Genomic DNA, 23428 nt, shown 5'->3' with positions numbered 1-23428 from the left:
CAATAGTATTTGTTTATAGTTAACAATGTTGCATTGTGGCCTCCATATTAAACATATCACTTCTAAGATCAACAATTTCATAAATAAATAAATCTAACAAAAGAAAAAAAAACGATAATGTCTAAGAATATACTCTAATCCTAAGGAACTGAAGCACATAAAGACATGCTTTCAGAGTCCTGTTGAGTACTTAAGACCATGTTACTACCAAGACCTCCTGCCAGCAGGGTACTTGGGATACCCAGGAACACTCTGAACACACTTAAAATGCTTCCCAGACACTTGAGACACAAGTGTGTGAGCTCTGACAGTACAAACTGAACCCTGCTGTCCTTGGGATCTCTCTTGATAGAAACCAGACAGAGGCAAGCCTTACAGTTCCAAGATGCCCAGAAAAGAGAAACTGTTGACACAAGAGGCGGTGCTATACTCAACCATGGCCAGGAGCATTCTCAAGGGGTCCATGGGACAGTTCCCCCAGTACAGCTGAAATAGTGCAGCAACCCTTGTGCCAGCCTGATCTCTGGGCAATCAACCGACTTCCCTCTCTACTCATAGTTGCATTTTTACGGTGTCTCACACTTCTATTTTCAGGAGCTCTGTCAGATCACTCATGTGATCTACTCATGTGATTTACTTCTAGTTCATCTGACCCTACTATTTTTAGCGCAGTAGAGGCGACACTATATGAAACAACACAGAATCATGAAAGGCAAGAGAAGCAGCATCAGAGCAACTCTGGCATCCGTGGAGGAACATAAAGTGGAGTAAATTGAGAGAGCTATGTGGGACCAGACTATGGGAAACTACACTTTTATGTCCAGTTACTGAGCAGAACTGAAAGCCTCTCCTACCAAATGTTACAGAACGTGCAATAAATACCCATATTACCCCACAGGGAGGTCATCTCATGTCTATACGCAACAGGACCTCATCCCTCCTTCTCTAAGACCAAACTTTTGCAGGCATGTCATGCACCAAATCTGATTGCCCAACCTAAATTTAATTTGGAATCCTCACGCAACCATCTCAAAGCCTTTGGTAGCTTGATGCCATGTGCTGGCTGCCTTCTTTTCCTTTACGAGCAGCTAAATCCCATAACCCTGCCTTCTCCCTTACTATGTCCAAAGGTCTCAGAGAACATGTTGATTCTTATATCACAAATCCTAGATGTTGGATTGTGTCACATCACTAGTTAGATATTAGTTTTCTTTTGTGTCCTCCAGAGTAACTCAGGACAAGATATTCCATTGACACTGAATGTGGAATGAGGAATGGATGGCATGCCAAAAGCATATGTTAAGTGCCATCCCTTCTAAGGGTCTAGCACACTCACAGGACTGCAAATTAAGGAATTCCTGGGCTAAATCATCAAAAAAAAAGGTTTGATTTGTCCTACCAAGAAATATTGAAGATTCTGAATTTGAACACATCAAAGGCAACAGGGATACTTCTGCTAACACAGGCCCTATCTCCTTCTGTTTCCTATCATGCTTCATCCATGCCTGATTTTCTGCAGAGTTGATTCCCAAAGTCCTATATTCATCTATGTATATTTGAATCTTAGTAACTGGCTTTATTAATTGTTCCAATTAATTTGTGTACACTAGTGCATATCACATTTGCCCAGCTCACACTAGTCTATTAGGTCTCATCAGGAGTGGCTGCATTGTATAAAAGAGACACTTCTTGTCACAGTCTTGAAAAGCTTAAAGGAACACAAAATAGGCTCATCAGTGAGAAACAAGCCATCCCTCAGGGACACCAGACCCAAAGTGGCTGTTGTGTTCTAAATCCCTGAAGATTCAACCAAAAGGAGGCATTTTTCTTAACTCAGACTCTCCACTAAGCCTTTTATGATGCAAATAAATGAGGTAAAGTCTAAGTTTTCGCTGTTAAAAATCCATATTTCAGAGTTTTCTTTATCTTCTTTCCATTCCCGGTGAATCACTCAGTCTTCTCAGCACCTTTATGCAAAGGCACTTAATCTTCCCGTTTAATGACACCATCTATGGAAGAAGCCTCAGTGTCTCCATTCACCAATAGCCAGATCAATCATGTGTCTCTAAGAAAATGAAGTCATACCATGCTGGGTTTTAACATTGCTGAGGGGGGTCGTTAAGGCCTCTTACACTCTTCCTGTTGAGGACTCTGACGGCCTGTGATTAATTAGGCAGCTCCTTCCCGGAGACTCTTTGCCTTTGCTGTCAAAACCACTCACCCCAACACCAAGACTTGGGCTTCCCAGACCCTGTGGCAACACACATGAATGAAGTTCAGGAGCCTTCTCTATAGCCTGTTGCTCTCCCCTGGTGTTTTAAAAAGTGACTTTCAAACACTCCATATGGAGGGTTGACTGAGAAATTTTGTACAATTATATATAAGCTTAGGGTGTGTGTCTGTCCTTCCTCCTCCTGATTCTGTGATTCTGTAATGATGGACTCCTGAGGATCAGAATGTGTTCTTCAGTTCACGGTAGGTCAGCAGCCCTCTCTTTGATATGAAAAAGAGGTCAGGAGAGGAAACTTGGGGAGAATGAGACAGTGAGTCAGTGTTCTCTTCCTCTGTGTAAATGTTTACTAGGTTCTCTGACATCTGCAGAGTGTCTCTCATGCCAGTGTCTGGCTGGAAGTGGATGAGGCTCAGAGAAATCAGGGTAGGAAAAGGGGTCTGGGCAGCACAAACCTGCAAGGTTACTCAAGCACAGAAGAAAGCTCAGTGCACACTTTGGAAGTGGAGCAGCTATCTGGATATACTTGGAGTGCTGGGTCAAATCCATGTACAACTTCTCAAATCAGTCTCATCCATTCTCACTTCCCTTCCTTCCACTCTAGTTTCTTCATATGTGAAGTGATGCTGTTAATTTCTCCTGTCCTAGTCAGTCTTCATCACCAACAGCAAAATCCTACTAATTATTGCTTTCCACTTTACAATATCGAGGTAGTATTTCTCACTGAACCCAGAGCTAGCCGTTCAAATCGTTAAACATTTTAAAGACTCTTCCTTCCTAAACAAATGATCTGATAGCCCTGTGGGCCTTGCTCATCCCGTATACTAACCTCTGCTTGATGAATGGCTGAAAAGAGTATTTCTTTTAACCAAAGAAATAGTCACACTTCTAATTGTGTATCGAAGTCAAACCCTCCATTCCCCAAAAAACAAGAGTGACCTAGACATTCCCTATAGAATAAACCCAGCCATTTAAGAAAAATTCATCTTCAAATGAGTTGAAAGAAATATCAGAAAAGCAGCTGTATCAGGCATCTCTTTAATCAAAACTTCTTGTCCAAAGGAAACTCGGAATACTTCCCCTATATTAGACAGCATGGCAGATCTCAGTGGCAGATAAGTCTATGAAAGAAGTCATCATCAAATTGAGTCATTTATGCCAAATACTAACAAAAGTAGTAGGAAGACTAAGATCATAGGGACATAGGGAGAGGAGCTATATATATTTATCTTATCACAAAAGACTATTAAAATCACAAAACAGAAGCTTCAGACTACTGATCCTTAAAACCAAAAATAATTGTTTCAAGCCAACTTGTGTAATCACCCTCATGCTGGCTTTAAACTTTTTGTCTGGTATATATTCATGGTCCACCAAGACAAACACAAGCTCAACAGCAAACCCATGAAAAAGAAAATCTTTACTTTGTGGAATATATTCTGATACTCATTATGATTAAGTCACAGGGCAAAATTCTTTTGTTTGTATCTATCTATTTATCTATCTATCTATCTATCTATCTATCTATCTATCTAACCATTCATTCACTTTACAGCCTGATCCTAGTTCCCTTCCTCCTCTCCCCCTAGTCCACCCTCACACCCATGCCCCATGTCTCCATAACCCCTCCTCTTCTCAAAGAAGGGGAAGTCCCTCAAGGGTACCAACCCACCCTGATACCACAAGTCACAGCAGGAATAAGTGCCCCCTCTCTCACTGTGGCCAGACAAGGCAACCTAGCTAGGGAAAAGGGATCCAAAGGCAAGCCACAGAGATCCTCTATTCTCATTGTAAGGGCACCCACATGATGACCAACCTTCACATCTGCTACATACATGTATGGTATCTAGGTTCAGCCCATGCACGTTTTTGGTTGGTTTTTCAGTCTCTGTGAGCCTCTATCAGTTCAGGTTAGTTTACTCTATGGTCTTTTTGTGGTGTCCTTGACCCTTCCAGCACACAAACATACACATACACATACACATACACATACACATACACATACACCACCAACATCAAAATAACAGGAATTAAAAATCATTGGTGGCTAATATCTCTCAACATCAATGGATTCAGTTCCCCTATAAAAAGACACAGGCTAACAAAATGGATGCAAAAACTGTGCAAAATTTTTTAAGGAAAATTTGCTTTCTGAAAGTTCACTACATACTCACTGAGTAGCTCATCATCTCTGACTTCAAATCCCACTTAAGAATTTACTTCTTAAGCAGAGGCCTGGGTCCTCTCTATGCACGGTCCTTGGTTGGTGCATCAGTCTCCTCAGGCCCTCACTAGGCACAGATTTGTTGGCTCTCTTGGTCTTCTTGTGGAGCTCCTGTTCTCTCTGGGTCTTTCTACACCCCCACTCTTCCATAAGACTCCTTGTGCTCTGCCCAAAGTTTAGCTGTGCTTCGATCCTCTGCTGGGTGGAGTTTTGCAGAGGACATCTATAGAAGGGCTCCCGTTCTGGTTCCTCTATTCAACCATGTCCGCTGTCTATTCTATTTGCCCTTCTGAATGAGAATTAAGCATCCTCCCTTGGGTACTCCTTTTTTCTTAGCTTCTTTAGGTTTGTGGATTGTAGTATGGCTAATATTTGCTTATAAGTTGAGTACATACCATGCCTGTCTTTCTGAGTCTGGGTTACCTCACTCAGGATTATCTTTTCCAAATCCACCCATTTGCCTGCAAATTTCATGATGTCCTTGCCTATAGGCAGCTCAGTCTTCATGTAGGTCACCTAGCAAGGGGACCTGGGGCTGTCTCTGACATGAACTCTGTTGCCTGCTCATCAGCTGCCGCCCCAGCTGAGGTGGCCTTGCCAGACCACAGAGGAAGAGGATGCAAGCAAACCTAAAGAGACTTGGTAGTCTGGGGTCAGATGGTAAGGGAGGAGGATTCTTTCTTTTGAGGACTGCAGCACAGGGAAAAGAGGGAAGAGGGAGGGATGGTGAGACCGGGAGGAGATGAGGGAGGGGCTACAATCTGCATGTAAAATAAATAAATTAATAAAAAGGAAAAAAGAAAAAAGAAAGGAATTTACTTCTTCCCCTAGAAGCATTGCAGGCATGGCTGCTGTGTCCCATGTGTGTCAGTAGGTGGCAGAGAGGAGAGAGGCTCTGCCTACCCTCCATGTTCTGATCTATGAACATGTGAATGATTAGTAGTCTAACACTCCCTGAAAAAAGTGTGAGCTGAGACAAATGACCCTTTCAAGGGGCCACTTGGGTGGGCTGGGCAAGGAGTCATCCCAAGATGACCACCAGACTGGCACCACGGGGCCAGGAAGGGAGCTATTCTGAGATGACCACCAGTCAACTGGCATGCAAGCCTGGGTAGGGCAGACCATGCCCAAGATGACCCCTGCCAGATGCTATAATGCATGAGTGAGACATGGCCGTTCTGAGACCACTTCTGAGATAACCCAAACACTCAGAGACCCTAGGTGTCACTAAGAGGAGCAAGTAAGTGGTAGAGAAAGGGAAGAGAAAGGGAAGCATAAGGGTGTGTGCACAATGAAGAGGGGAAGTACTGGAGACTCCAGGGTAGTGAGGAACAGCCTGATGTCAGTAGCAGTGACGCCACCTGAGACTACGGTGGTGTCCTGATCTGTGCTGCCACTGGAGGCCATGACTGGGTCCTTCGCCCTGCAGCAGCAGGGGTCTGTTACCACCAAAGGCCAGGTGGATGTCCCTGGTCTAGGCTACCACCCAGGGACACGTTGATGTCTGAGAGCTGTGCAGAACTGACCCCACCCTTCACCTGGACATCTTGGGAGATCTGGCCCTGGGGGCATGAGAGCAGGAGAGCTGATCCTGCTCTAGCCAACTGCAGCACTTGGTAGAGCTGCTCCCTACACTGTGCGAGTTGTGGGTGAGCCAGCCCCAAGGATATGAGCATAGGAGAGCTGGTCCTACCATTTGTCTTCTGTGCATTGATGTGGGTGAGGGAGAGATAGCCTCCTCCCCTCTTGCCCCTCAACACCTGAGGAGAGCAGGAGACCTAGCCCTGGTGTCTTGAGAGCAGGAGAGCTGTTCCTATTCCTCACCACCTGCAGCACTCAGGAGAGCAAACCCTGCACCTCATCTGGACAGCACAGTAGAGCTGATCTTGGTGTCTGGGATGCTGGTGAGCTGGCCTGAAGGGTGTGAGCTGGGAAGAGCTGATCCCACCACTGAGATTCCCCCTCCCCCACTTGCCCCTTGCCGTAACATGGGTGAGAGTGCCCAAGAGTGTGAGCACAGGAAAGCTGGTCCAACAACTTGTATGCACGGGCGAGGGAGAGATGCCCTCCTCTCTGCCCTTGTCTCTCACTATCTATGACAGGTGGGAGAGCTGACCCCTGTCTCTCACCAGTGAGGGCAGCAGGATAGAGCTGCTGGTTTCAGGGTTTACTCGTAAGCCATCCCCAAGGGTGTGAGAAGAGGAGAGTAGGAGGGCTTACCAGTTCAGACACCTCTCAGGCCCAGATCCAGGGCTTTGGTTCAGCCCACCCCAACATCGACCGCATTGATCCGAAACTACAGGATCTCATGACACAGGGCAACAACAGGCTATCGGACAACAGTCCCAGTGAGGTTCTAGTGTTGACAGAGTAGCAGAAAGCAGACCAACAAGTCATTGCAATGAACATTTGGAAGCAAAGAAGTGTGGACAAGAGGGTGTACCGGGGGACACACTGTGACACACTGAGGCTTCCACAGCCAATTTTAATTTCTCTGTTGGTGGTGGTTGCAAGGAGGGTGGATTTGAGGAGAGGAAGAAGAATGAGACTGGAGTGCATGATGTGAAATTCACAAAGAAACAACAAAAAGGGTTTTGGTTTGGTTTGGTTTGGGTTGGTTTTTTAAGAATTTACCTTTTGTTCTAGTGGAGAGTAGAGATGTTCAGTCATTGGTGAAGATACAACAGGCTTTTATATCATTCAATTCACATCAAAATCAGATGTATTCCTTTTGCAATGGTGTGTGTGTGTGTGTGTGTATGTGTCCTGTGTGTTTGTGTGCATTTTCAGCTGGCTATATGCAGGTGTACATACACCTGTGTGCCTACGTGTGGCAGCCAACACATAGGTGTCTCCCTAGATTGTCCTTTGCTTTATTTACTGAGTCAGAGTAATTCAGCTAATTCAGTAATTCAGGGTCCTCTGCATTTCCTCTGTGCTGCCTCCTCACCGTGGGGATTACAAGTGGACTCCCATGCCCATTCAGACTTCATGTGTAGATTCCAGTGAGCCATTCCCGTCCCCACTCAGCCATGTTCCTTGTTCACTTGATTTATTTTTAAAGATTTTTAAAATTACGTATGTGGGAGTTGGGGAGTGTGCATGAGAGCTCAGGTGTCCCTCAGATGAGAGGGGACATAGGATCCTCCTGGAAATGAAGCTACAGGTGGTTGAGAGCTGTAAGGTGCAGGTGTGGTGAATCAAATGCAGGCTCTCTGCAAAAACAGCAGGACTCGCCCTCTGCACCATCCGCACCCTCTCAGGTGAGGTCTTACAGGCGAGGATCGTCACCTTTGACTAGTACGAAAAACTGAGCCCAGAATATAAAGTCACTTATCTATGGTCCCATGGCCAGTTGGGGACAGATCTGGCTGTCTCAGACACAGCTGATGCCCCACCACATTCCACGGCCTTTCTGTTCTGCTCTGCTGAACAGAACTCAGCGTTTCAGGCAAACTATTACATACACCATCAGTAATCAGTAGACCCAAACCAAACCCAAACCATATGCATAGATGGGGGAATGAGCATGGCCCACCCTTCTACACTTGACATGATTCTCTCTAATCAAAGGAAAGGGCTCAGGTCCATGTGTGTGATGTAGCGTCCCTCCCAAGCTTGGGCTTGGCAAGTGAATATTTCCATTTAAATGTTCCATCAGTTCAATCAAAATGTTAATATTCTGATTACAAAGTATTTCTCTATGCATTAATTTCCTTCCCACAGATTTTCTCTGAAGCAAAGCACTGAACTGGTATTCACGAGTGGGCAGGTCATTTTGATTTAAAGAGGACATTTGTGTATCATGATGCTACAGTAATTGATCATAGAAATATTTCAGGAGATTAAACTGCAGTCTAAATGTACCCACTCATATTTGTCTTATTGTGTTGCACACACAGCTGCTAAACCCCTGTGTGTCTGCAATAGGCAGGGGAACCAGTAAACCAGCAGCTGTCTGTTTAAATCTATATTAAATGCAGTTTTAGTGGTGGTTTTGAGGAGTGTCATTCTTTTTTCATCCTTTGCTGCATAAATGATGCTGAAGTTGTAGAAAATAAATAATCATAGTTTCAACTTCAAGGCATTATCTCTCAGGCTTCCAAGATTATGTATTTTAACAAGGCAGATACACAGAGCCATCTCAGGAATTTTGAAATATTAATCTCTGTCTCCCCTGGATATGGAGTGACAAACATGTGGTTTTGAAATCCAATTGTGACTCACATCATAACATTTCCACTGCAAAATGGATAGCTTGTGAAGCAGGATCAGCTCAGTAATGACCCCATCAGCACACTCCACCTCTGCTTATCTGCATTCTAATATTACAGAGCAAAGTGGGCCAGGCTAGAAGAAGTGGGTTTCTAATAAGAGGCTGGAGAATGTGCTTGGAATGCTCTGAAGAATGTCACTTTCCTACAGGGAGGGATACCAGAGGTACTAGTGCAGGTGTTAGTGACTACGAAATGGGATGCTAGAGCTACTTAAGAAACCTGTGATGCAAAGATGCTTCTCACATCTTCTCTGAGAATTTTTCTAAACTAAAGCAAAAACCTATGATGCTCCAATTAGAAATTAAATGCACAGCACAGTGATGAGATACACTCAATCAGACAGACACAGCTGTCAAGTACAGAAATATTGACTGGCAGACTGATTGATTGAGTTCCTGAGCTTACATGCTTAAGACAGAACCCAGTAAGTCCTCAACCACTGAGCTTCAGTCCCAGCCCATCTCTAGAAGAGTGTAAAGGAAAGGAAAATGGAGAGTACAGAGCAGCCAAATGGAAAGGTGAGAGTTCTGTGTGATCAAGAACAGAGAAATAAGAAGGAAGATAAATTCTGCTATCTGATGGCATTTCTGTGTTGCTACAGAAGAATATAACAAAGTCTGACATTGTTAAATCTTAAAAGTCTTTTACCAAATCCGTCGCATGTTCTTTTAGTCACTGGTTCATTTATGCTTTGGATATCAGTAAGTATCAAAAATTAGGTTCACTGAGGTAGGAAGTAAGTCTCTATTGCTGAAGACACCATGCACTTCAGACACAGGGCCCAGAGACCCCTGAGCTGAAGCTAGCAAGAAAGCCTCCTACCTGAGGACCAGATTCTTGGTATCAGAAGGCATCATGCAAGCTTCTAAGAGGAGAACAGCCAACAGTCCTACCCAGCTGTGACATCTATGAACCACAACAATGACCAACACAGCATGATAACCCTAAAGTACAGTCTGGCACACACCTTGTCAGTAGCCAATGGTTCACTAATTGCTCTTAAGATCTGCTCGACAAGAAAGAAATCATTCATGCTACTTAAAACCTACCCCTGAAATAGTTGAGGAATGGATCTTGGAGGAGAACCTAAAACATCCCTTTACTAAACATCACAAATCCTAGTTATAGTCTAAATATCTGTGCCCTTATGCCCAAAGAGAGGTGTGGTCCTCACCCTTCATCAAGGAAAACTGCTTTTGCAACAAAGGATTAACATTACAGAAAACCACAACAACCCAAAATACAGAGTTGTGGAGCCCAGTTCCAATAGTTTCTTCTAAAAGAACTCCTCACTTAAAGCTCAGGGAACAGTGATAAAGAAGGGGCAGAAAGACTGTTCAGAGACAGAGGATCAGGGAATTTTCTGTGAGATTGTGTCTCCTAGTAAATTCAGAAGCTACACCCATAAAGTCTAACTAACATGACTACCTAAACATGAGCTGAACAAGGACAACAATATGCATGCTAAAGTGGATAGGGAAAAGACCATGAGGCCTCAGCCCTATAAAAAGAATTACTGGCAAGTATGTAATGCTCAGAGTGAGTGAAATAGTCTTCCTTAGGGAAGAGCACATGAATTGGTTATTCGATATCAAATGGTGAGCTGTGAAAACATAAATACAATAAAAATTCTGAGCTGGGGACATTGTCCTAGGTCATCCATATTAGGATAGTCTCCCATTTTATTATATATAATCTATATAACCCTGTAATAATTGAAAACAGAGTGTTTAACTCTGATGCAAGAAATCAGAGAGATACAGAGTAGATATTTGAAGGTAGAGGAAAAGACCAAGATCCAAGAGATGGCAGCAGCCCTAGAAGACAGAAAACAGTTGTTCCCTAGAGCTACTTGTTTATTCCAATCAAACTTATGTCCGATGTTGACCCTACAAAGTAGAAATATAATAAATATGTGTTATATTAAGTCACTAAATTTGTGGTAGTTTTTCAGAGCATTAACAGAAAACTGAAATACATATGATGGGCCCTAGGTTATATCTCCAAAAGCGATAATTAAAAAAATCTCCCTAAAGTATAAGAAAGCTCAAAAAGCCCCAGTCAGCCCCTCTTAGAACTAATTTGCCTTTAGAAGCATAAGTGTGGATAGTACAAATGATAAGTGGAGACTGCATTCCACATGATTCCCAGACAGCCACCACAGCTCAGGGTAAGTTCTCCAAGGAATGCACTAGGGTGTGGCCCACAGTGAAAGCATGTGGGACCTCAACTCCTGAGCATGCCCGGTAGGGTATGCCTGCCCTTTTGACTCACTACAGTAAACCCCTCCATGTTTAGCAACACAGAGGACATTCCCTGTAGCCCACAGCATCGATGCTAATGCTGTAAGCGCAGATCTTAACATTTCAACTACATAATTCTGTTCACTGTTTTCATGCAAGTGTTAGATCATGCCTTGTTTATTATCAGTGTTGCAAAGCCATGTAACTGGTTACATATCATTTCATCACACAAAATAAATTACTTAACCCTACTTGGAAATGGCATATTAGAAGCATCTTTTAATGAATAATAAATACATACACCTACATAGGCATACAGTTAAAGGCAGGTAAAAAAAAAAAAAAAAAAGGCAAACACTAAAATTATGTGCAGTTTTAAGTAAATCTTGACTACTAAGTATTTATAACAAACCAGTCCTTTTTCCAAATGCAGAATTTTCCACCTTCCTTTCCCTATCACAGCCCTTCCCTGTTTCCTTCATAGCATTTATTGCAAGCTCTAATTAGGCTGTTTATAAATGTAGGTGAGTATTTGTTATTGGCTTTCCCACTAGCTTGCCAGTATGGAAGGATCGAGGCCTGTGCATAGCCTGTGAATAGTGACACCAAGGATATTGCACAGTTCTCAGTCTCAAGTCTGAGCTCAGCAAATGTTTGTAGGCGGAATAAGCTAATACCATTCTCTGTGAAAACGTCCATGGCTATATCCTCACGCCTGAGCTAATGCTTAGTGCAAAAGAACTGATATTTCCTGAATTCTGGATATGCAGTGAGGCAACAGTGAAAATGCTCAGAACAGCCTTCTAAAAATCCTTCTAGAAAATGTGGTGTGTATGAACAAATGAGTTCTTTTAAAAATCTCAAAAATAAATGCTTCGTATTATTCCCAAAGTGAGCTTACAAAAACAGAAAAAAAACTAATTTTATAATGCAGAGAATGGAGGAAAATATGTAAGTCACAATGTTAAAGACACAATTTTCTATGATTTGAAAGTAGGAGAAATTGCAGATACTATCGGAGAAGGCATCGTGGCATGGAAGTCAAGTCCTTCTCAGGAGGCTTTTTACTTATTCCTGTGCAATCACACCTCCTCTCCTCGCTGAGGCTGTCTGTCTCTCACAGAACATTCCTTCCATGACCTTGCACTGACATGACTTGCGTACACCTTTATTTTGATTCTGAGCCTCTGGAAGACACAACCAGTGCCAAGAGTCACAGGGCTTGAAGGAACAGACAATGACCTACGTTAATGGTGATGGGAAAGTATACCCATCCAATGGCTTTTATGAGTTGAACACCTTTGCACTGATTTATTTAATTCTTAGGTTCTCGGGTGACAGTCTGTCTTTGTGTTAATGTTGCAGACAAAAAAAAATGGTTCTAGGGACTAAATAAGACTTGGAGGGAATGAGAGCAGAGAATTGAAAAAGTCAGAAAGTTCAAAGGTAAAGAAGGGATGAGAACTGGAGTGTTTGAGAGAAAAGAGTAAAATGGGTAAGCACTGGGTGTACTGGATTTTATCGAGTGAACAAGAGAGGAAACAGGCCTTAGTGCTAGGAAGAGTGCCGGTGATAGGACAGTGTTGGACCACCTTCACCTTGTGGAGATGTGTGGACAGGCACCACAGTCAGCAAGGCAGAGATGTGTAAACCCTGTCCCAGATTCCCAACTTCGAAACAGATTCCTTCATTTATATTACACTGAGATACCAATATATTCTGGAAGGGTCTCTGGCACTATATGGAAATAGATCAGTGCAGCCCAGGTATGCAGTCTCTATAGATCTCATAATTAAGTTGAATGTTGTAAGGCTATTAAATGGTTTAGAACACAGCTTAGCTTTGTTAGTAGTTAAAAGTCAGAAGAAACCCAAAGAGCAGGATGTTAACATTAAAATGAATAGTGTCTTCCAACAGCCTGAAAAATCAAGGCAGGTAATTAGCTTCCATTGGCATGTATATCCAACACAGACTCCTTAAACACTAAGATGTGATTATGATCCTTTGAGTACAATCACGTTCAGGAACATCTATTGGCCAACTGTTGTGACTTATAACAGCTGGATCCATGGTTTCCTTTTGTCTGCCAGCTTTTCTGTTTTTCCTCAAAATGAAAATAAAAAATCAGACCTAACAAACATGCCAAGGAGAGAAAGAGTATTTTCTACTTATTGGCATTTGACCTTAACCTATGGAATAATAACAGTTAGAGAGAAAGGATGTGGTCAGTAACTACCAAGTAAATGTTAAGAGCCAATGGGTTTATGTTTGTCTTTGGTGATGTTGTGTGAAAACAGTCACTATAAATTTGTTTTGAAAGTCTATTTAGTCACTTAAAGGCTTTCCCCTTTGTGCTAGTGTCAAAAGATTCAAAACCACAAATAATTACATCTACTGTAAGTCTCCGCATTGACCATCAGCCTAGAACTTACCACACAGGCATGCTGGTTTTTCAATTTTAGAAGCATTTCCAATATGCACCATTGAGCCTGTGGGGTCATCTATTTTTTTTTTCTTTCTTTTTTTTTAATCGTTTCTAGACATGGGCAAGTGAATGGCAATAACTAAAGATTTCAATAAAGCAACTAGATCTTACCCACAATTTATAGACTCAATGTCTTCAGTGCTTTAAAGCCAAATCTAAAATTTCAAAGGTTCATCTTTGACAACACCAGTGAGAAACTTTAGCAAGCCAATGACTCCAAGTATTAATAATTGTTACCTACAGAGCTGGAGAGATGGTTCAGTGCTTTAAGACCACTTATTGCTCTTGAAGAAAACCTGGACTTGATTTCCAGCACTCACATGGAGGCTCATAACTCTAGTTTCAAGGAATCCAATGCCTTCTATGGACCTCTGCAGACAAACAGGTATGTACTCTGTGGACAGTCAGACACACAGGCAAAACACTCATTCATATAAAATTTAAAAATTAGTTAAAGTAATAATAATAGTAAATAGAAATAATTTTAAGGGCTCATTAGATATCAGATATGATGCTGATTATTTTATAAATGTTAACTGATTAAATTGCCATCAACATTTTACATGGTAGACCCAATCATTACGTCCCACATTCCAGACAACAAAATTCAAGCTAAGCGAAGTTGTTTCAAATCCTATTAGTGGCACATCCTGGACTTGTAGCCCACTACTGTAAAAAGCAAAGTAAGAATACCAGCGTGTGCTCTAGAACAGCAGCTTATTACAGAAGGCAGGGTGTGACTGCTCTTGATTGTCCAGATGTTCCTGACTTGGTGACCTATTCCAGCTGGCTCACATTCATGTTTACTCAGCACCTCTTCCAGGCAGAGCACGGTTTGATTCTTGCCTTTGAAAAACACATAGTTGGGGTGTTTATTTTTGTGCTTGCTTGTCTGTTTCAAGGGAGTTAAGGTGGTTGACTTAACTTGTGAGCAAGGTCAGACTGAGAAAATGGAAGAAACTATGTACTCAGAAACAAAAATTCAGTAAACTAAAAATATGAGGACACTTGGTAGGACATGAGACTAAGATTTGGAAGAATTCCAAAGTGTGGGTTACCACAGGCCAGGCAGTTCCAAATGATGATGAGCCTAAGACATAGTAATGCTGATAAATGGTCACAAAAGGGAGTTGAAGACTCTAAGGCCAGGTGCTAAGGACATCTTCCAATGCTGATAGAGAAGCCATCAAGTAGTGTATCAGAGAATATGATCAGAAGAGGGCCGTAAGCCTGAGAGAGAGCAGGAAAGTTAGCTTGAAGGAAGCTTGAAGGAAGATGCTACAAATCTCAATGAACAGCAAAGGATGGTTGTCCTCCATTGTGTCACCTTCATAGAGCCAGGATAGAGGTGTCAGTCCTAATTTCTTCCATCTCAATAACACCCATGGCTTGCTTTCATCCATTTAGTAAACAAAATACTGTGTGTGAGTCTTCAGACTCTCCGCAGTTTTGAAGTCCTGACATTTGCTGCACTGTCCATCCTACCAAGATAAGGTACATGGATGATAACCCCAGAAATGCCTCAGTATATATGGCTGGGCAACAATACCTGTGAGATGTTTCTGTCAACATAAAAGAGTTCCAGACAGCAGATATTCCAGATGTTGATAAGTGTAATGAGTACTCCCTGCAAGCACACAGGCCGCTCCAGCTGTGGAAGCAGGTAGGCTAACTGAAGGCCTTCCCCTCTCCTTGCGCTCCTCCAAATGAAATCCCCTAGTCTCAGACAAGCAGGCTTGTTTCATTTTTTCTCCTAAGCTACACTTCCCCTGAAGGCATGACCCTCTAAGGGCGCCAACTGGCATGTTCTCATCCTAGCTCCCTTCCTTAGATGGGACAGACTTTGTTTCCTATTCCTGAGTGGGCATGAAAGCCAGAGCCACAGCAACAGGAGCTGTTTGCACCCTCACAGTATATCCCACCGCACCCCAACAAGCCACTCATCCCAAGTGATCATCCCAGGCTAAACAACATGGCTGTCTGATCCCTCCCCACTGATCATCTCACTCCCAGACTCACACTCAGCTCTTCGCTCAGAGTGTCCTTTGTTACATCCTGTCCAGGCTTGTGCAGCACGTACAGGAAAGCAGATCTTTCTCTGCTGGGCCTCAGTGAACCAGGTGTCTCACATAGATTATGTTTCAATCTGTGCAACCCAGAAGTATGGAGGCTCCCAAACCAAAGCCTTCAGATAAAAAGAGGGCCCAGGGTCTTTATAAGTTTCATTTGCCCTGAGAATAAAAGCAGTAGTCCTTTAGTGAGGTTTTTAGAATCTAAGATGGGAGGAGTCTCACAGAATGCACAGGCCACAGAAGAGACGAGAACACTGCCTACCACATGCAAGAGATGATGATTCAATGACCTGGACAGAGTGCCTCAAAATTGTGATGTGGAAAGGAAGAGGAAGAATGTGAGCTTGTCTGAAAAAAAAAAAAAAAAAAAAAATGTGTGCATCAATGACAAAAAGAAAGAAAGAAACCCCTAGTCTTATCTCTAGCTCTGCAACAGAACACTTGCTGCAGATTCCCTCAGACTTCCTCTCTAGCAGATCCCTCAGATCTACCCCTCCTAACCTCCACCCCATGACTCATTGCATTATCTAAGTTTCCCTCTCCAGCAGGGATTCCCTGGGAACCGACAGGCCACAATGGGAAATTACAGACCTTCATCTTCCCTCCAAACCCAATCTCATCCCAGCTCTGCAGCACATTTTCTGCTATGGCATCTCCTCACTCTCTGCCCCCATTCCCAAAGGACGAACTTAAAGAGATCCAGGTGGTACACCCTGATTTTCTCCCTTTTTTTGAAGCCCCTCCTCTGCCCCCAGTCTGTCTCCATTCCTAAGTATCAAAAACTAATACTCAGAAATAATTTTACTTGGAACCCCCAGTGCCCACACCTTCTAGTGGCACAGAATATTTTCCTACCAGGCAACACACAGCCACCATACTCTCATAAGAATGATAGAGGAAACAGGAACCAAAGAACAAAACACACCCAACAACAATAATACCAAATATCAGCACACAGAATTAAAACTTTTCCAATTCCAGATGTCTAGAGATTGGAATAAAAACACAATCATTAACAGGACAATATGTCTCCACAAGAGCCCAGCAACCTTACCACAGCAATTCCTAAATATTCCAACATAGCTGAGGCACAAGAAAAAGACTTTAAAATGGCCTTTATGAAGAAAATTATATCAGAAGGTGGAAAGATCTCTTAAGCTCACGGATCAGTAGGATTAACATAGTAAAAACAGCCACCCTTCCAAAAGCAATCCCCATCAAAATTCCAACACAGTTCTTCACAGATCTTGAAAGGACAATTTTCAGCTTCACATGGAAACACACACACACACACACACACACACACACACACAAAGATGGCTAAAACAATCCTGAATAATAAAAGAACTGCTGGAGGTATCACCAATTTTCCTTGCAAGTTGTACTACAAAGCTATAATAATAAGAGCAGTATAGTATTGGCACAAAACAACAGACACACTGATCAATGGAAATGAATTGAAGAACCAGACATAGATTGACACACTTAGCGATTTTTTAATAAAGAAGCCAGAAATACATGCTGAAAAAAAGAAGCATCTTCAACAAATAGTGTTGGTCAAACTGGATGGCTACAAAGGAATGTAAACAAATCCATCCTTATCACCCTGCACAAACTCAGCTCCAAATGGATCCAAGACCTGAACATAGAACCAAATACAATGAACCTGATAGAAAAGAAAGTGGGGAATAGCCCTGAGCTCATTGGCACAGGAGGAGACTACTGGACAGAACACCATTAGCACAGGAACTAAGATAAACACTTAATAAATGGCCTTCTTGTATATTGCCTTTTCCTATTTGGCCGTTGTCTCATGGAGGCCTGCACTCTTCTGATGAATAAATGGAGGTGGAGGGAGGATCTGGGTGAATGAGGAGGTTGGAGGATCAGGAAGGAGTGGAAGGAGGGGAAACTGTGGTCAGGATGTATTCTATGGGAGAAGAAACTATTGCCAATATAAGTTATTTAATTAAATGTTTCAGGATACCGAAAGAATAAACAAGAGCTATGAATAAGATAAAACCAAAATAAAACAAATGGAACCTCATGAAACTGAGAAGCTTATGTATGGTACAGAACACATCATTCAAAAAGCTTACACAAGTAACCAACCAATATCTGATTTGCATTAAGGCCCACTCCATGAAATGAAACCCATACCCAATGGTAACCAAGAACCTGAGATTATTTAGCCCGGAGACCTAAAGTTAAACCAAATAATATTGGTCTCACAAACGAAAAAAAAAAAAAAAGTAGTGACAAGTGACTCCTAATGATACTTGGCTCATATATTCTCATAGATCAGTGCCTTGTTTAGCCATTATCACAGAAGCTTCCTCCTGCAGTATATGGAAACAAACACAGAGACCAATAGCCAGACCTTATGCAGAGAATGAGAAACCTTGGAACACTCAGTCCTAAATGGGATGTCTCCACCAAATTCCTCCCCTCAGAGCTAAGGAACCCCTTGGAAGTGAATACAGAAAGGGTATAAGAGCCAGAGGGGAATAAGGACACCAAGAGGAAAAAAAGGCACTTTAAATCAACATGAGCAAACGTCATATGAACTCACAGAGATAGAAGCAGCATGTACAGAGCCTACACAGGTCTACACCAGGGCCTCTGCATATATGTTATGGCTTCCAGAACAATGTTTTTATGGTGTTCCTGAGTGTGGGAACAAACGGGGTTCCGACTCTTGTGCTTTCTCTTCAGTTTGTTTCTTTCTTTTGGTTTGTCTGTCCAACCTCAATGTGATGGGTTTTGTTTTAACTTATTATATTTTATTTTGTTTTATTTAAAAAAAATGGATGGATGGATGGACAGGTGGATGGACAGATAAACACTTAGTAACTAAGGTAAAGGTTAACAACTGAACACTCATTTGTATCTGCTGGAAGGGGGAAAATCAGTTTTCTCCAGTGGAGTAACATTAGGCCTCCAGCTTATCACAGACATACCCCCACCCTCAGGTTCTCTTTTCTTGCAGGCCTTCCATTCTCTCTCTCTCTCCACCCTCTTAACTCTTTACCCCCGCTGTCTTACCTTATCCCTTCTCTTCAACTACTATCTCCATCTATTGTCTCTCCTTCCAAGTGAGATTTATGCATCCTCCCTTGGATCCTCCTTGTTATTTATCTTCTTTAGATCTGTGTCTCATACTATGTTTATCCTATATTATATGGCTAAAATCCCCTTAAAAATGAGTACATACCATGTGTGTCTTTCTGAGTCTGGATTACCTCACTCAGGAAGATCTTTTCTAGTTCCATCCATCCTGCAAATTTCATGATATCTTTGTTTTTAATAGCTGAGTAGTATTCCATTGTGTAAATGTGCCACAGTTTCTATATCCATTCTCTGCTAAACTTGCAGACAGAAGCCTGTCAGAGTTGTCCTCTGAGAGACTCTACCCGACAGTGCTTCAAAACAGATGCTAAGATTCACAGCCAAATATTGGGTGATGAGTAGAGAGTCTCATGGAAAAGTGGGAGTAAAGAGAAAAGGACCTGGAGGTGACAGAAACTGCTGAAGAAGACCAACAGAGCCAACTAACCAGGGTCCAGAGGGGCTTGTTGAGACTGAAGCATCAAGCAAAGAGCACGCATGAACTGGACCTAGGTCTCCTACAAAGATGTAGCAGATGGACAGTTAGGCTTCATGTGGGTCCTCTAGTAAAGGAAGTGGGGACTGCACTGGAGATAGATTCACTTGATAGCTTTTTGATCATCTCCTCCTGGTGGGACTGCCTTTCCAGGCCACAGGGGAAGAGGACATTCTCAGTCCTCGTACAACTTGATGAGCTGGAGTGAATGGAAAAGGGAGCTCCCCTTTCCTGAGGTACAAGAGAGGGGGAAAGGATGGAAGGTGGGATTGGGAGGGGAAGAGGGCTGGGAACTTAAAGTGAATAAAAAATTAATTTATAAAAGAAAATTTGTTTTAAATAACTAAAAATGTAATGACAAAGAATGGTGATTTCTGCTAAAAATGAGATAGCAGCTGGGAAACAGAAGCAAAACCATCTGAATGGACACACCTTCCTTTGGAATAGCTCAACAGTGAATATAAAAAACCCAAGAACTATTTAGAGATGAACCTTGTTGTGTCATTCACCAAAATCTGTCAGAAGGTCAAAAATTCCCTCTGTCAGAGAGAGAGAGAGAGAAGTAGGAAAACGTGGATGAAGTAAAGACGAAGATTTGTGCCAGATTGATGGGATTTCTTGGCTTGCCATATTCAGGATAAGCTCCCTTAACTCTGTGAGCTTCACCTGAGCAGGGCACTCACTTTTTAGGGAAAATCAACTGTCTAACTGTATTTACATTACAACAATAACCCAGCAAACTTGTTTAATATCGAAGACTTACTGGAACAGATGAATAGTTTCAGCATGATATCCAGGGGACAGAAATTCAATTAAAACCTGCAAGTAGCATGGAGAGAGGTAGTTATTGCTCAACACATACCACGGGGCTCTTCGCTGAAGCACAGCTATTAGCCGAACTGGTTGAGAAATCCTGTTTTCCTTTATGGCAATCTGTTAGCTTGTATAAAGTTAAATTAATAAAAGCACCAAGCTGCCTCTGTGGTGAGAGAGCAGAATGAGGCCAAAGGCTAGTTGCATATTTTATAATTATGGATTAAGTGCATTATGCCAAGCAAATTAAAGATATGCCACAATTATAATAAAAATGAGAGACTGCACATCTCCAAACAGTGATTGTGTGGCTATCGCATTTGAAGGAGTCGGTGCTCTACCTACCAAACGCAATTGTTTCCACTATAAAAAAGAGAGAGGAAATTGCCTGCCACACACACACTCCTTCAGCAGGTAGAACAGCACTTCAGAAGACAGTCCTCTGAAAGCTAAATCGAGCTCTTGACGCCTGTGCTGTGCCAGAATGGAGTCTGGAGCTCAGGATCTGCTCCACAGCCCTAAGGGGAATGCTTCAGTGCAGGGAGGCTGGCAAGCCCATTCAGGAATGAAAAGGTTCCAGCCAGGAGGAGTCTCATCAGCTACTAAGGAACAGTCACAAACCAAGGGCTTTATCCCACCCACTGGTGCAAAGGGAAGTAAATCCTCAATGAGGAAATCTGCAGTCTGCACATCCTCCTGCCTTCTGCATTGGCGGGGGAGGGGTGAAGAAGGAGGGGGGGCTCTGCTGTGTTTTCCTGCTAGCTTTTGCAGACAGGAAACAAAAGTCCTTTATGTGAAAATGGCTGACACTTTGGCATGCCCTGTTCTCTGCTACAGAATAAGGCAGACCTTTCTTTGCCCTTTTTAACACATTTGTTATAAATGAGTGTATCTTGTGTTGTGTGTGCGCAGGCGCACGTGTGTGCGGGTATGCACACACACATGCACATGATTATAAATCATGTTCTGCAAATGGAATATCAGTCCTTCCAGCCATAAGCTTCCACGCATAGCAAATGATGATGCTTTCAGAACATAACACAATTTCCCTTCTGCCAAGATTTCAGCATATTGTACTTTTCAGAAAACAAACTTTTCAACCCATATTGTTTGTAATGGTGCGTGGGAGTGGGCATGTGCGTGCACATTTGGGCAAGCACACATACATGAGGAAATGAAGCCAGAGAGGAGAAGCTCATCAGAGCCCAGACACCTTATGTCTCCCTTTATCTTCCCTGTTGCTGTGAGAAAATGCTCTGACAAAAGCAACTTAATGGCAAACTTCTGGCTCACAGCTCAAGAGCTCAGCCCATTGTGATGGGGACGTTAAAGTGCTGGGACCCTGACACAGCTGGTCACATCAAAAAGCAGAGAGCTGTGCATACACACTGCTCTCAGCTCCCTCTCTCCATCCTTGTAGTCCAGGGTCCCAGCTGGATAATGATGTCATAAACAGCGGGCAGGTCTACTCACCCACATTAAGGTAATGAAGATAATCTGCTACACGAATGCCCAGTGTCTCATCTCCTGGATGAGTCTAGATCCTGGTGTCAATGACCACTAACCAGTATAACCTGAAAGAGTTTCATTGCAAGTGGCTCCCTCCATTCCTCTTCATTTGAATCATCTAGTTCAGGGTTTCCTACATTATGACTGTGGATATTTGCAAGAAGACTAGGAGAAGAAAGGTATGTGTCGGTCTGAGAGAACTTCATGAAGCCCCGATCTTAACTTCTGGAACCAGAGTCCCTGGAGATCTGGAGGATGCAACTCAGAACGGCATTTAGAACTGACATCCAGTGAAGTCAGGTAATCCTGCTGCACACTGAAACTCACACTGAGCCCTCTCATTTCCCTCCCTTCCCCAAAGTTCCCAATAGACAGATTCTCAGGGGCACCTCGCTGGAACATCTTCAGACCAGTCCCTTCAGGTTCTGACAATAAGCCAGAGCCTCACGAGAAAGAGCAACAGCCACAGGTCACAGGAGAGATGGTGATGGGACCTTTCTTTGCTCATGAATTTTGGTATCTTTAGCAGGTACTGGGTCCAACTCCTCATAGACACCAAGGGACAATTGTATTAAAAGCTTCATGCGACAGTTACTGCTATGTGAATAATATTGTCTTGGGCACAGAGTTTTGGAATAGGATTTGGTGGACAGGCTGTAAAGTCTTTGTACTTCATCCAGTCAGGCTGATGAATACTGGGTAACATTTGGAATCCATGGGTATAGTAAGAAAGGAACTAGAAAAGTCACCGTCTCATCTAAAGTGTAACTATGTTCTAGTCAGGACTCTAGAAAGGTCCAAGGGGGTAGAAACTCGTGACCTCTCCATGAGGCTTGAGAGTGCTAAACAAGTACAGCCCACATTCCAAACCTGTCAGTCACTTTAGGACCTCCTCCTTTCACCTCAGCAAATTTTCAGGAAGGGCAGAATCAATATCTCTTTAAAAGGTGTCTCTCTGACAGGTATTCCTCACACTCAGCTCACAAATTTGAAAAGGAGTTCCAGCAAGGCACCTCAAACAAAAAAACAGATCAAGAATTCAGAACCAATTACCAAAGCATAATCTCACTCAGATGGGCATGCTAAGAATAATGACGCTCCATAAGAAAAATGTCTGCTGTAGACACATTGCAGAAGGCTGCATAATTAAATGCAGCTGCCAATTCTCATTTATCTTTCTTGCAATTTGCATTTGAGGGTCCACCTGGATTGCCAAAGGCCCAGAGCTGATACACACAGTGGGGCTGGGAGCCAGGGATTCAGTTTCTAAAGCAGCAGAACTCTATCTACGGAGAGGCCCGACAATCAAAGGTAGCTTGTCCTGAGTTTAGTTTAAAAGGGACCACATAAGTTTCTTCATCCCCTTGTAGAAAACTCTCCTCCTTTTGCTGACATGCAAACTCCTACCTATCCTTTAAGGTTTAATTCACAATGAAGTCCTCAGTGAAGCCTTCTCTGTACCTTGATGTGCTCATCAGCAAAGTACAGATCATCACAGTAGCCGGCTCCTTGGAGCCGTTTTTTGTGTGTTTCCAAGTTAATTCATGTGCAATTTCCTGAAATTGGTGCATAATAACCTCTCAAGAGATATGGATAATCATTCTGCCTTTAGACTGGCTGTTGTCTGGCTGGCTTGCTTCCTCTCCAATTGGTCATATACTCAGGCACACTGAGACACCCTGTCCCCCTCATGAACATGGGAGACTGTTCTGTCCACTGTGCTTTCTGTTCCCTTTACCATCTTATGTTGCTATGGTCTCTAGGCTTCCCCAGAGCTAATGAGCTTATGTCTTTTGGTTTTGTAGACCCTGGTAGAGCAGATGCAGGATTCCTCAGAGATGGTCATTGCATAATTCCTTCTAAGAAGAACACTGAAGTGAAAACCAGACAGGCAAGTGTGGGATAGGCTCCGCTCATCAGAATCTGTGTGAGCACAGGGCTATGGGGTCACCCTCAGTGAAGGAAAATGTA

At 42.8% G+C, this 23428-nt stretch overlaps 1 protein-coding gene and 1 non-coding gene across 2 annotated transcripts in view; one reads left to right on the top strand and one right to left on the bottom strand.

Moving 5' to 3' along the window:
* Nucleotides 1-23428, bottom strand: part of Sorcs3 (sortilin related VPS10 domain containing receptor 3) — a 621887-nt gene that overhangs the window by 386472 nt on the left and 211987 nt on the right. The gene's annotated exons all lie outside the window — the stretch shown is intronic.
* On the top strand, nt 5275-5406 carry LOC129665232 (small nucleolar RNA SNORA17). Its single transcript, XR_008718351.1, has one exon. It is a non-coding gene; the product is annotated as a small nucleolar RNA SNORA17 (small nucleolar RNA).

Source organism: Psammomys obesus, unplaced genomic scaffold (assembly GCF_907164565.1).
Source record: "Psammomys obesus unplaced genomic scaffold, mPsaObe1.curated_primary_1811, whole genome shotgun sequence".
Lineage (NCBI taxonomy): Eukaryota > Metazoa > Chordata > Mammalia > Rodentia > Muridae > Psammomys > Psammomys obesus.
This window is presented reverse-complemented; position numbering and strand designations above follow the sequence as displayed.